Genomic DNA, 12361 nt, shown 5'->3' on the forward strand with positions numbered 1-12361 from the left:
CACTTCTTTGTTTGCTGTCAACCCACATAAATCTTTTCAACTTTGCTATAGGATCATTTTGCAATGTCAGAAATGTCCTGGGAAAGTCACCTTTAACCTCCCACAGGAGTCTTTCACTCTGTCCTGGGTCTGGCACTATTCTGGTGGAGGGAAAGTAAGCTTGGTGCTAGAGTTGAGGGTCAGTTTTCATAGATCCTTTGCTAACATTTCTGGGTGAGGGCCTTCTGAGCCTTTGGAGGAATTTTGTTCTCAGGACACCTGGTGAGATTCTGGTTCATGGTTGGGTTTAACATCTACGATGGCTCCATGTGAGGGGCAGAAGCCTCAAAAGCAGATCCAAGCAGATTTGCTTAGCTCTGGGAGAGACCCAAGTCCAAAACTCTAGCAGGCAGAGGAGAGAAGAAATTTAAATGTAAATTTTAGGAACGTAAACTGAGTCCCTATTGGGAAGACAGGGACCTACCTGAGACCCAGGGAAGAAGGTGGAAAAGTCATGGTCACTGTGAGTGCCATGGGTGTGGAAGAGAAAATATGAAGTTGAGTGCAGCTGCAGGTGAAAGGACAGGACCAAACACAGACATAGGAATGAGGAGATGGACGGAGAGCACAGTAAGATGAGTGAACAGAGGGACAGAGAGAGGTTTAGAAAGCCGCCACATCAACAATGGGACTGAGATAAACTAAAGTAAGAAGAAATTAGGGCGGACATGAATGACTTGAAAGATGTCCTACCGCATTTCCCTTTAACTCTTCTACCTGGCCAGTGTTGAAGACAGGCAGATCATAGAGAATGACAGTTGATTATCAAAACCTTAATCAAGTAGTGACACTGATTACGGCAGCTGTACCAGACGTAGTGCGATATCCTTACATGAAAAGATTGAAACATCTCCTGGAAGATGATACGCAGCTATTCATCTAACAAATGCCTTTTTCTCAGTACCTTTCCATAAGCTATTTGCTTTCAGTTTTCAAGGCCAACCGTACATATTTACAATTTTACCTCAAGGATATATTAATTCTCCAGCTCTGTGTGATAACATAGTCCAGAGGGATTGTGATTAACTGTCTCTTCTATAAAATATCACACTGATCTACTATACTGATGACAATATGCTGATTGTACCAAAGGAGCAGGAGGTAGCAATTATATTGGATTTGTTGATAGTGCACATGCATATCAGATTATGGAAAATAAATCAAAAAAACTTCACGGGCCTTCTAACTCAGTGAAATTCGTAGGAGTCCAGTGGTATGGGCATGCTGAGCTATTCCTTCCAAGGTGAAGGATAAGTTATTGCACCTGGCTCTGCCCACTACCGAGAAAGAAGCATGATGCACAATGAGCAGACTGGGATCTGAGCGGCTGCACATTCCTCATTTGGGTGTGATGCTCTGGCCCGTACACCAAATGACTTTGAAAGCTGCAAGCTTTGAGTGGGCCTAGGACAGGAGAAGTCTCTTCAGTTCCAACACACCTGTGGGGCTTGAGGTGGCAGTGGCAGATCGGGATCCTGTTTGAAGCATAATGATGGATCACTGAAAAGAACTTTAGAATTTTGGAGCAAACAGCTTTTCTCTCTTTGAGAGATGGCCCTTGCCCTGCTATTGAACCTTACTGGGAACAAAACACTTCACAGTTGGCTGTCAAGTTACCATAGACCTGAGCTGTGCATCATGACTTGGGTATTATCTAATCCACCAAGTCATAAAGCAGGACATGCACACTAACAATCCATCATCAAATCAGTGGCATTTACATGGCCAAGCTCCAGCAAGTCCTGAGAACACAAGCAAGTTACTTGAAGAAATTGCCCAAATGCCTACAGTTCCCGACTTCTGCTCCCATGAATGCAGCCTTATCCTCATGATTAGTTAGTTGACTGGGAGAAAGAAGATCAGGGTCTGGTTTACTGATAGCTTTGCTTGTTATACAGGTACCACACAGAAATGAACAGCTGCAGCATTGCAGCTTCTTTCTGAGACAACCCTGAAATATGCTGAAATAAAACAAGTAGAAAAGGCCAGTTATTGGATACCGAGGCATTGATTTATTTAGCATTTATTTACAGCACTACATGTCCTGCCTGTTTGCCAAACATGACTTTACTTGCTACCTCAATCAGAATGACCTGGAAACATAGCCGAAACAGTGGACCCTCGTCCTTAACAACCTCCTGACTGTCATGTAGGTTTCCAAAAAACCTTGATTGTTTACCTGCTCCATGGACCTTGTGGTTTTAAAGTATAAAATGAGAATGCAAACTGGACCCAGTAGTCAAGCCTCTCAGGAGCTGTCCTGGCTTCAGCTTACTGGTGACGTCTCTCTTCCACTCTCACGGGTGTTGGAGTGCTTATTCCAGAGAGATTCCCACATTTCTGGAGGCCCCAGCTAGATCTCCCTTTACTAAGACCCCAGTTGATCCAGAGAGACTGATCCCAGGCCTCTAGCCACCAAAGGTCTATAAATCTGGGAATCACATGCTCCGGTCAGGGTTCCAGGGCACCGCTTCCAGTAACCAAGGGAATATGAGTCCCAGAACCAGAGTCTGAGAATGAAAGAGCTGGAGGTCCAGACCAGTTAAGAGCCATCTTGGGTTTGATCACCCTGCAGGAGATTGCATCTTTGGGATACTGAAGTGACACTGGTTTCCAGAGAAACAGACAAACTAGTAATTTAAAATGGGAATGTATAACTTCTGAATTTGTGTTCTTGCCCTGTCAGTGGCATCCACCTGATACAATGCTCACTGGCCTCCACCAGCAAACCAGCTCTGCCAGACTCCAGCCCACTGCATTCTAGGGCAAGCCAATTCCAATGTATCAACTACAGAAAATTCTTGCCCCCCCCCCAAGATGATGGTAGCTATGTTATCCAGCCACATATTTGTCTAAAAACAAAGGAGGGCCCCTCCATTATTACAGAGAAATTATAAAAGAGTTTTCTTTTCATAGCCAAACTTTAATGATGAGCTGCTCCCCAATTCAGATGTGAAACCTTTTATTGATGGAGCTGAAGTACACAACAGGGAAGAGCCCCTCACAAAAAGAGACTTAAAGCAGCAATGTATAGAGAAAGGGGACTGTTTACGTCAGTGTGGTGGTTTGAATAAGTATGGCTTCAGGAGACTCATATATTTTAATGCTTAGTCATCAAGGAGTGTCACTATTTAGGACTAGGAGGTGTGGTCTTGTTGGGGTAGATGTAGCCCTATTGGAGAAAGTGTATGACTTGAGTGGGCTTTGAGGTTTCAGAAGCCCAAGGAAATCCCAGTGGCTCCTCCTTCCTTCTGCCTGCTGAACCAGATGTAGAGCTTCCAGTTCCTCCAACACCATATTTGCCTGTGTACCACCATTCTTTCCATTATGATAATAATGGACTAAATCTCTGAAACAGTAATCAAGGCCCAATTAAATGCTTTCATTTATAAAAAGCCATGTGGTCATTCTGTCTCTTCACAGCAATAGAACATTGACTAAGACACTCAGGGTGCAAAAAAGTTAAACATACCAAATCCTTCAGCTCCTGGAAGCTGTCTGGGGTCCCAGCTGTGGCATCACTGACATATGAACACAAAGAGCCCAGGTAGGGTAAGTTGGGAAAATGTACAGACCAGTCGGACAAACAGGCTGCCCTCCATGAAGAGGAGTAATGCCCGCTCAAAGACACCACAGTTTATCAAATAAAAATCCCAGTACCAAGCCAGGTGGTGGTGGAGCATACCTTTACTCCCAGGACTCGGAAGACAGAGGTAGGTGGATCACACTGAGTACAAAACCAGCCTGATCTACAAAGCAAGTTTTGGGACCGCAGGGACTGAAAGCCTGTCTCAAAAAAAAAAAAAAAAAATCCAAAGCCGGGTGATGGTGGAGCACGCCTTTAATCCCAGCACTTGGGAGGCAGAGGCAGGCGGATCTCTGTGAGTTTGAGACCAGCCTGGTCTACAGAGCTAGTTCCAGGACAGGCTCCAAAGCCACAGAGAAACCCTGACTCGAAAAACCAAAAAAAAAAAAATCCAGAACCAGGTTCCATATTATACATGCAAAAGAAAACACATTGCAGGCATACTTCCTCTTTCTTCCTAGCCCACCCAGCTCCCATCCAGAACCCTTCCCACTTCGGCCCCACTGTCCTCTTTCTGCAAATAACATCACCCAGCCCAGCCTGTCTGGGCACTGGGTCCGAATCCTCGGGGCACTCAAGCGGGCGGGACTCCCTTTGTTTCTATCGCCTGCCTGCACCAAGCAGGGTAGGCGCTTTGTTTGCGACCTGCCCACCAGCACAGAGGCCTGATCTCTTGGCGCCAGGAGAGACAGCATTGGGGTGAGTTTCTGGCCCCGGGGCGCCAGCCTCCGAAGGGGAGCTCAGAGGTTCCTTGGTCCCCTATACTTCTTGGGCTCTCTGCAGGGCCCCCACTCCCGGCATACCTCCTCTTTCTTCCTAGCCCACCCAGCTCCCATCCAGAACCCTTCCCACTTCGGCCCCACTGTCCTCTTTCTGCAAATAACATCACCCAGCCCAGCCTGTCTGGGCACTGGGTCCGAATCCTCGGGGCACTCAAGCGGGCGGGACTCCCTTTGTTTCTATCGCCTGCCTGCACCAAGCAGGGTAGGCGCTTTGTTTGCGACCTGCCCACCAGCACGGAGGCCTGATCTCTCGGCGCCAGGAGAGACAGCATTGGGGAGAGCCAACATTGGGGAGAGCCAGCGTTGGGTAGGCAAGGAGACCTGATCCGGTAAAAGAAGATTCATAAGGGAGCATTTGGAAGAAGAGATGGGCAGACGCCAAGGCAAGAATTCGCCCAACAAGCTGAAAAGCAACATGAAGCCTCCAGAAAACAGCGAACTCACAACGGGAGGACATGAACACCTTAATCAAGAAGAAGTAGAAAAGATTGACTTCATGAAAGTGATTGATGCCCTTAAACAGCATGTAAAAAACGCCCTTATAGAAATGGATGAGAAATATACAAGAAAGTTTGAAGAATTGAATAAATCAGTGAATGATACCCTAGAAAACCAAGGAAAAACAATCAAACAAATAATGGAAATAGTTCAAGACTTGAAAACTGAACTGGAGGCAAAGAAGAAAACACAAACAGAGGGCCGGCTGGACATGGAAAATTTAAGTAAACAAACAGAGTTTACAGAAACAAGCATAACCAACAGAATACAAGAGTTAGAAGAAAGAATCTCAGATTCTGAAGATACCATAGAGAAAATAAACACACTGATCAAAGAAAACAGCAAGTCCAACAAACTCTCATCACAAAATATTCAGGAAATATGGGACACAATAAAAAGACCAAACCTAAGAATAATAGGAGTAGAAGAAGGAGAAGAAGTGCAGCTCAATGGTCCAGAAAATATATTTAATAAAATTATAGAAGAAAACTTTCCCAACCTGAAGAAAGAGGTACCTATGAAGGTGCAAGAAGCATACAGAACACCGAATAGACTGGATCAAAAAAAAACTTCCCCTCGCCATATAATTATCAAAACACAAAGCATACAGAATAAGGAAAGAATATTAAGAGCTGCAAAGGAAAAAGGCCAAATTACTTATAAAGGTAAACCTATCAGACTTACACCTGACTTCTCCATGGAAACCATGAAAGCCAGAAGGTCCTGGATAGATGTACTACAGAAACTAAGAGACCATGGATGCAAGCCCAGATTACTATACCCAGCCAAGCTTTCGTTCACTATAAATGGAGAAAATAAAATTTTCCACGATAAAAACAAATTTAAACAATACGAAGCCACAAATCCAGCCTTACAGAAAGTAATAGAAGGAAAATCACTAACCAAGGAGTCCAACAACGACCACAATAACTTAGACATCTAGAGACCCTTCACAAACACAAATCAAAGAAGGGAAACACACAAACTCTACTACTAGAAAAATGACCGGCGTTAACAACCACTGGTCATTAATATCACTTAATGTCAATGGACTTAACTCACCTATTAAAAGGCACAGGCTAAGAGATTGGATACAAAAACAGGATCTAACATTCTGCTGTTTACAAGAAACACACCTCAACCACAAAGACAGGCACCTACTCAGAGTAAAGGGCTGGGAAAAGGCTTATCAAGCGAATGGACCTAAGAAACAAGCAGGTGTGGCCATACTAATCTCTAACAAAGTAGACTTCAAACTTAAATCAATCAGAAGAGATGGAGAGGGGCATTTTATACTCATAACAGGAACAATTCATCAGGATGAAGTCTCAATCCTGAACATCTATGCCCCTAATATAAAAGCACCCACGTATATAAAAGAAACATTGCTAAAACTCAAGGCAGCCATCAAACCGCAAACACTAATAGTAGGAGACTTCAACACTCCTCTCTCACCAGTGGACAGGTCAATCAGACAGAAACCTAACAGAGAAATTAGAGAATTAATGGAGGTAATGAATCAAATGGACTTAACAGACATCTATAGAACTTTTCACCCAAAGAGGAAAGAATATACCTTCTTCTCAGCAGCTCATGGAACCTTCTTGAAAATCGACCACATAGTCGGTAACAAAGCAAACATCCACAGTTACAAAAAAATATTAGTAACCACCTGTGTCTTATCAGATCACCATGGATTAAAGTTAGAATTCAACAACAATGCTACCCCCAGAAAGCCTACAAACTCATGGAAACTGAACAGTCAACTACTGAACCATACCTGGATTAAGGAAGAAATAAAGAAAGAAATTAAAGTATTCCTGGAATTCAATGAAAATAAAGAAACAACATACTTAAACTTATGGGACACTATGAAAGCAGTCCTAAGAGGAAAGTTCATAGCACTAAGTGCCCACTTAAAGAAAACAGAGAAAGCTCACATTGGAGACTTAACAGCCCACCTGAAAGCTCTAGAAAAAAAAGAAGCAGACTCACCTAGGAGGAGTAGAAGACTGGAAATAATCAAACTGAGGGCTGAAATCAACAAAATAGAAACACAGAAAACAATACAAAGAATCAACGAAACAAAAAGCTGGTTCCTGGAGAAAATCAACAAGATTGACAAACCACTATCCAAACTAATCAAACGGCAGAGAGAGAATTTGCAAATTAATAAGATCAGAAATGAAAAGGGGGACATAACCACAGACACAGAGGAAATTCAGAGAATCATTAGATCTTACTACAAAAGCCTATATGCCACAAAACTGGAAAATGTAAAGGAAATGGACACTTTTTTTAGATAAATACCATATACCAAAGTTAAACCAGGACCAGGTGAACAATCTAAATAGACCTGTTAGTCGCGAAGAATTAGAAGAGGTTATCAAAAACCTCCCTACCAAAAAAAGCCCAGGACCAGATGGTTTCAATGCAGAATTCTACCAGAACTTCCAAGAAGAACTAATACCTATACTCCTTAATGTATTTCACAATATAGAAACAGAAGAGTCATTGCCAAATTCCTTTTATGAAGCTACAGTCACTCTGATACCAAAACCACACAAAGACTCAACCAAGAAAGAGAATTACAGGCCAATCTCACTCATGAACATCGACGCAAAAATCCTCAACAAAATACTGGCAAACCGTATCCAAGAACACATTAGAAAAATTATCCATTATGATCAAGTAGGCTTCATCCCAGGGATGCAGGGCTGGTTCAACATACGAAAATCTATCAATGTAATCCATCATATAAATAAACTGAAAGAAAAAAACCATATGATCATTTCATTAGATGCTGAAAAAGCATTTGACAAAATTCAACATCCATTTATGATAAAAGTATTGGAGAGATTAGGGATACAGGGTCATACCTAAATATAATAAAAGCTATATACAGCAAGCCGACAGCTAACATCAAATTAAATGGAGAGAAACTTAAAGCCATCCCACTAAACTCAGGAACACAACAAGGCTGTCCACTCTCGCCATACCTCTTCAATATACTGCTTGAAGTTCTAGCAATAGCAATAAGACAACATAATGGGATCAAGGGGATTCGAATTGGAAAGGAAGAAGTTAAACTTTCGTTATTTGCAGATGATATGATAGTGTACATAAGCAACCCCCAAAACTCCACCAAAGAACTTTTACAGCTGATAAACAGCTTTAGTAATGTGGCAGGATACAAGATCAACTCCAAAAAATCAGTCGCCCTCTTATACACAAAGGATATGGAAGCAGAGAGGGAAATCAGAGAAGCTTCACCTTTCACGATAGCCACAAACAGCATAAAATATCTTGGGGTAACTCTAACCAAGGAAGTAAAAGATCTATTTGACAAGAACTTTAAGGCATTGAAGAAAGAAACTGAGGAGTACACCAGAAAATGGAAGGACCTCCCTTGCTCTTGAATTGGGAGGATCAACATAGTAAAAATGGCAATTCTACCAAAGGCAATTTATAGATTCAATGCAATCCCCATCAAGGTCCCATCAAAATTCTTCACAGATCTTGAGAGGACAATAATCAACTTTATATGGAAAAACAAAAAACCCAGGATAGCTAAAACAATCCTATACAATAAAGGATTGTCTGGAGGCATTACCATCCCTGACTTCAAACTCTATTACAGAGCTACAGTGATGAAAACAGTGTGGTACTGGCATAAAAACAGAGAAGTCAACCAATGGAATCTTATAGAAGACCCGAATTTTAACCCACAAACCTATGAACACCTCATTTTTGATAAAGGAGCCAAAAGTATACAATGGAAGAAAGAAAGCATCTTTAACAAATGGTGCTGGCATAACTGGATGTCAACCTGTAGAAGAATGACAATAGACCCATATCTATCACCATGCACAAAACTCAAGTCCAAATGGATTAAAGACCTCACTATCAGTCAGAACACATTGAACCTGATAGAAGAGAAAGTGGGAAGTACCCTACAGGAGATGGGCACAGGAGATCGCTTCCTATGTGTAACCCCAACAGCACAGACTTTAAGGACAACATTGAATAAATGGGACCTACTAAAACTGAGAAGCTTCTGTAAAGCAAAGGACACTGTCACCAAGACAAAAAGGCAACCTACTGACTGGGAGAAGATCTTCACCAACCCCGCAACAGACAAAGGTCTGATCTCCAAAACATATAGAGAACTCAGGAAACTAGACTTTAAAATGCTAATTAACCCAATTAAAAAATGGGGCACTGTACTGAACAGAGAATTCTCAGCAGAGGAAGTTCAAATGGCCAAGAGACACTTAAGGTCATGCTCAACCTCCTTAGCGATCAGAGAAATGCAAATCAAGACAACTTTGAGATATCATCTTACACCTGTCAGAATGGCTAAAATAAAAAACTCCAATGATAGCCTTTGCTGGAGAGGCTATGGAGGAAGGGGTACCCTCATCCATTGCTGGTGGGAATGCAATCTTGTGCAACCACTTTGGAAATCGGTGTTTCGGTTTCTCAGGAAATTCGGGATCAACCTACCCTTGGACCCAGCAATACCACTCCTGGGAATATACCCAAGAGATGCCCGATCATATGACAAGAGCATTTGTTCAACTATGTTCATAGCAGTATTATTTGTAATAGCCAGAACCTGGAAACAACCTAGATGCCCTTCAATGGAAGAATGGATGAAGAAAGTGTGGAATATCTACACATTAGAGTACTACGCTGCGGTAAAAAACAATGACTTCTCGAATTTTGCATGCAAATGGATGGAAATAGAAAACACTATCCTGAGAGAGGTAACCCAGACCCAAAAAGATGAATATGGGATGTACTCACTCATAATTGGTTTCTAGCCATAAACAAGGGTCACGGAGTCTACAATTGGTGATCCCAAAGAAGCTAAGTAAGAAGGTGAACCAAAGGAAAAACATATAGTTGTCCTCTTGGCTATGGGAAGTAGACAAAATGGCCGGGGAGAAAATTGAGATCTTGTGGGTGTGGTGGGATGGGGGTAAGGGGAGATGGGGAGAGAAAAGGGAGAAGGGGAGAATGGGGGGAACTTGGGGAAAAAGGAGGATTGGGATAAAGGAAGGTTGGATAGGGGAGCACGGAAGCACAATTCTTAGTTAAGGGAGCCACCTTAGAGTTGGCAAGAGACTTGAACCTAGAGTGGCTCCCAGATGCCCAAGCCAAGGTCCCCAGTTAGTTCCTTGGGCAGCTGAGGATAGGGAACCTGAAATGACCCTATCCTATAGCAATACTGACGAATATCTTACATATCATCATAGAACCTTCATCTGGTGATGGATGGAGATAAAGACAGATACCCACACTGGAGCACTGGACTGAGCTCCCAAGGTCCCAATGAGGAGCAGAAGGAGGGAGAACATGAGCAAGGAGGTCGGGACCACGAGGGGTGCGCCCACCCACTGAGACAGTGGAGCTGATCTATTGGGAGCTCACCAAGGCCAGCTGGACTGTGACTGAAAAAGCATAGGATAAAACTGGACTCTCTGAGCATGGCGAACAATGAGGGCTGATGAGAAGCCAAGGACAATGGCACAGGGTTTTGAACCTACGTAATGTGCTGGCTTTGTGGGAGACTAGCCAGTTTGGATGTTCACCTTCCTAGAATTGGACGGAGAGGGGAGGACCTAGGACTTACCACAGGGCAGGGAACCCTGACTGCTCTTTGGACTGGAGAGGGAGAGGGAGAGGAATGGGGGCAGGGGGAGAAGGGTGGGAGGAGGGGGAGAAGGGTGGGAGGAGGGGGAGGGAAATGGGAGGCTGGGAGGAGGTGGAAACTTGTTTTTTTTTCTCCTTTTCTCAATAAAAAAATGGAAAAAAAAGAATAAAGCTGATGTGAATATAGTTGAGCAAGCAAAAAAAAAAGAAAACACATTGCAGACTATTGCCATTGCTCTTGATTGCTCCATAGAACTTGATGTTGCCATTGCAAAAGACACCACATAGTTGAATGAAGAAATCAAGGGCAAGGAGACATTAGACTGGTACCCAAATCTTAGAAACTTTATTCTTACCAGCTAGATTTCAGTATTCGAAGATGCCATGCACACTACTGGCTGAGAAAAGTCATCAGCACTCTTAGCCACTGTGAACTGTCTGCTTTTAATAGCAGGTTCTCTGGAAAGTTATGCACATAGGTTCAACTGTGGAACAAATATTAAGGGAGTAACCAACCATTTTTGGGTTGGATTTCAGGCCAACTATATAGGATAGAAGTCATGCTGATGCAGTTAACTTGGCTAAAAATCTGACCAGTTAGGTCATAGGCTTTAGGAAATAACCTTGCATTATTATTCTACTAAATTGACATACTAATAACTGACCTCTGGGTTTTTATCTTTATCCCCATAGATCAGTGTATCTCCCAACCCTCCTGAGAGAAACTTCTTTTTTACTGTAGATGGTGATTACTACACAGGCTCATAACTAGTCAATATGCAGAAAATATAAGGCTGTGAAGTGCTCGGCACTAAATGGGACACCTACGTAACACATATACACATACCCAAGGTTCAGAGGTTATCATGGAGAGGAGACACCAGCAGCGAAACAGCATTTGCCAGAACTGCCAGCACCATTCACATGGACACACAGAGGCTACACTGCATGTGCCTGACCTGCATAAGATCAACACAGCCAAATTCTCAGCATGAATGGGAAAGGGTCAACTGATTTCCATCCCATCCCAGAGAAATCTGGCAGTGTAGAAGGGCATTTTTAATGTCATAATGTATGAGCAGATATATGATGAGGAAATGTGTTATGGGAAACTAACGAAGAGAGGCAAACACTGCTGTTCAACACCCTACACTGCATAGCCCAGATTCAACAATGATTTATCTGACTACATCTGACAAAACTCACAGTCAAGAAGTCCCTGCCTGGACATCCCAGAATTGTACTGTGCTATTCCCAGGGCAGGACGCAGAGCCTGTTCTGCACCTTTGGGGCCCATGACCAAATCCACATGACTGCCTCTCTCTCCTGAGCACAAACATAGCCAGGCAGGGATGGGGGCCAACTGCCATGAAAGTCAGGGGCAGGATCTCATGCATCCTGCCCTCACCCATACCACCTACACCAGAACACCAATCTTCACCGCCCCCCCACAGGAGCAGGAGAGCCAGACAACACCCTGAAGTAAGTGCTCCTCCACGATGCTGGTGGTCCTTAAACACCGAGAAGAAAGTCAGAGATGCACTAGACAGCAGATTTCTAGCTCCTCTTACACACTCAGCTTTCCTACTCCTCTCCCTCATTATCTCCCTCATGCTTTCTCTCCTCTCCAGGAAAACTGATTTGAAGCTTTCACAGCTATTATCCAACTGGAAAAAACCCACAAAACGAGGATGAGGGGTAAGAGTGAACCCTCATAGTAACAACAGGGGAATGCTTTGACCCAGACAAGGCCCACTGGGAAATTCCCTGCACTAATTACTAGGGTTCTCAACAGGAC

The sequence above is a fragment of the Microtus oregoni genome, unplaced genomic scaffold (genome assembly GCF_018167655.1).
Source record: "Microtus oregoni isolate MIOR12 unplaced genomic scaffold, Mior012 000029F_ref0000214, whole genome shotgun sequence".
Classification (NCBI taxonomy): domain Eukaryota; kingdom Metazoa; phylum Chordata; class Mammalia; order Rodentia; family Cricetidae; genus Microtus; species Microtus oregoni.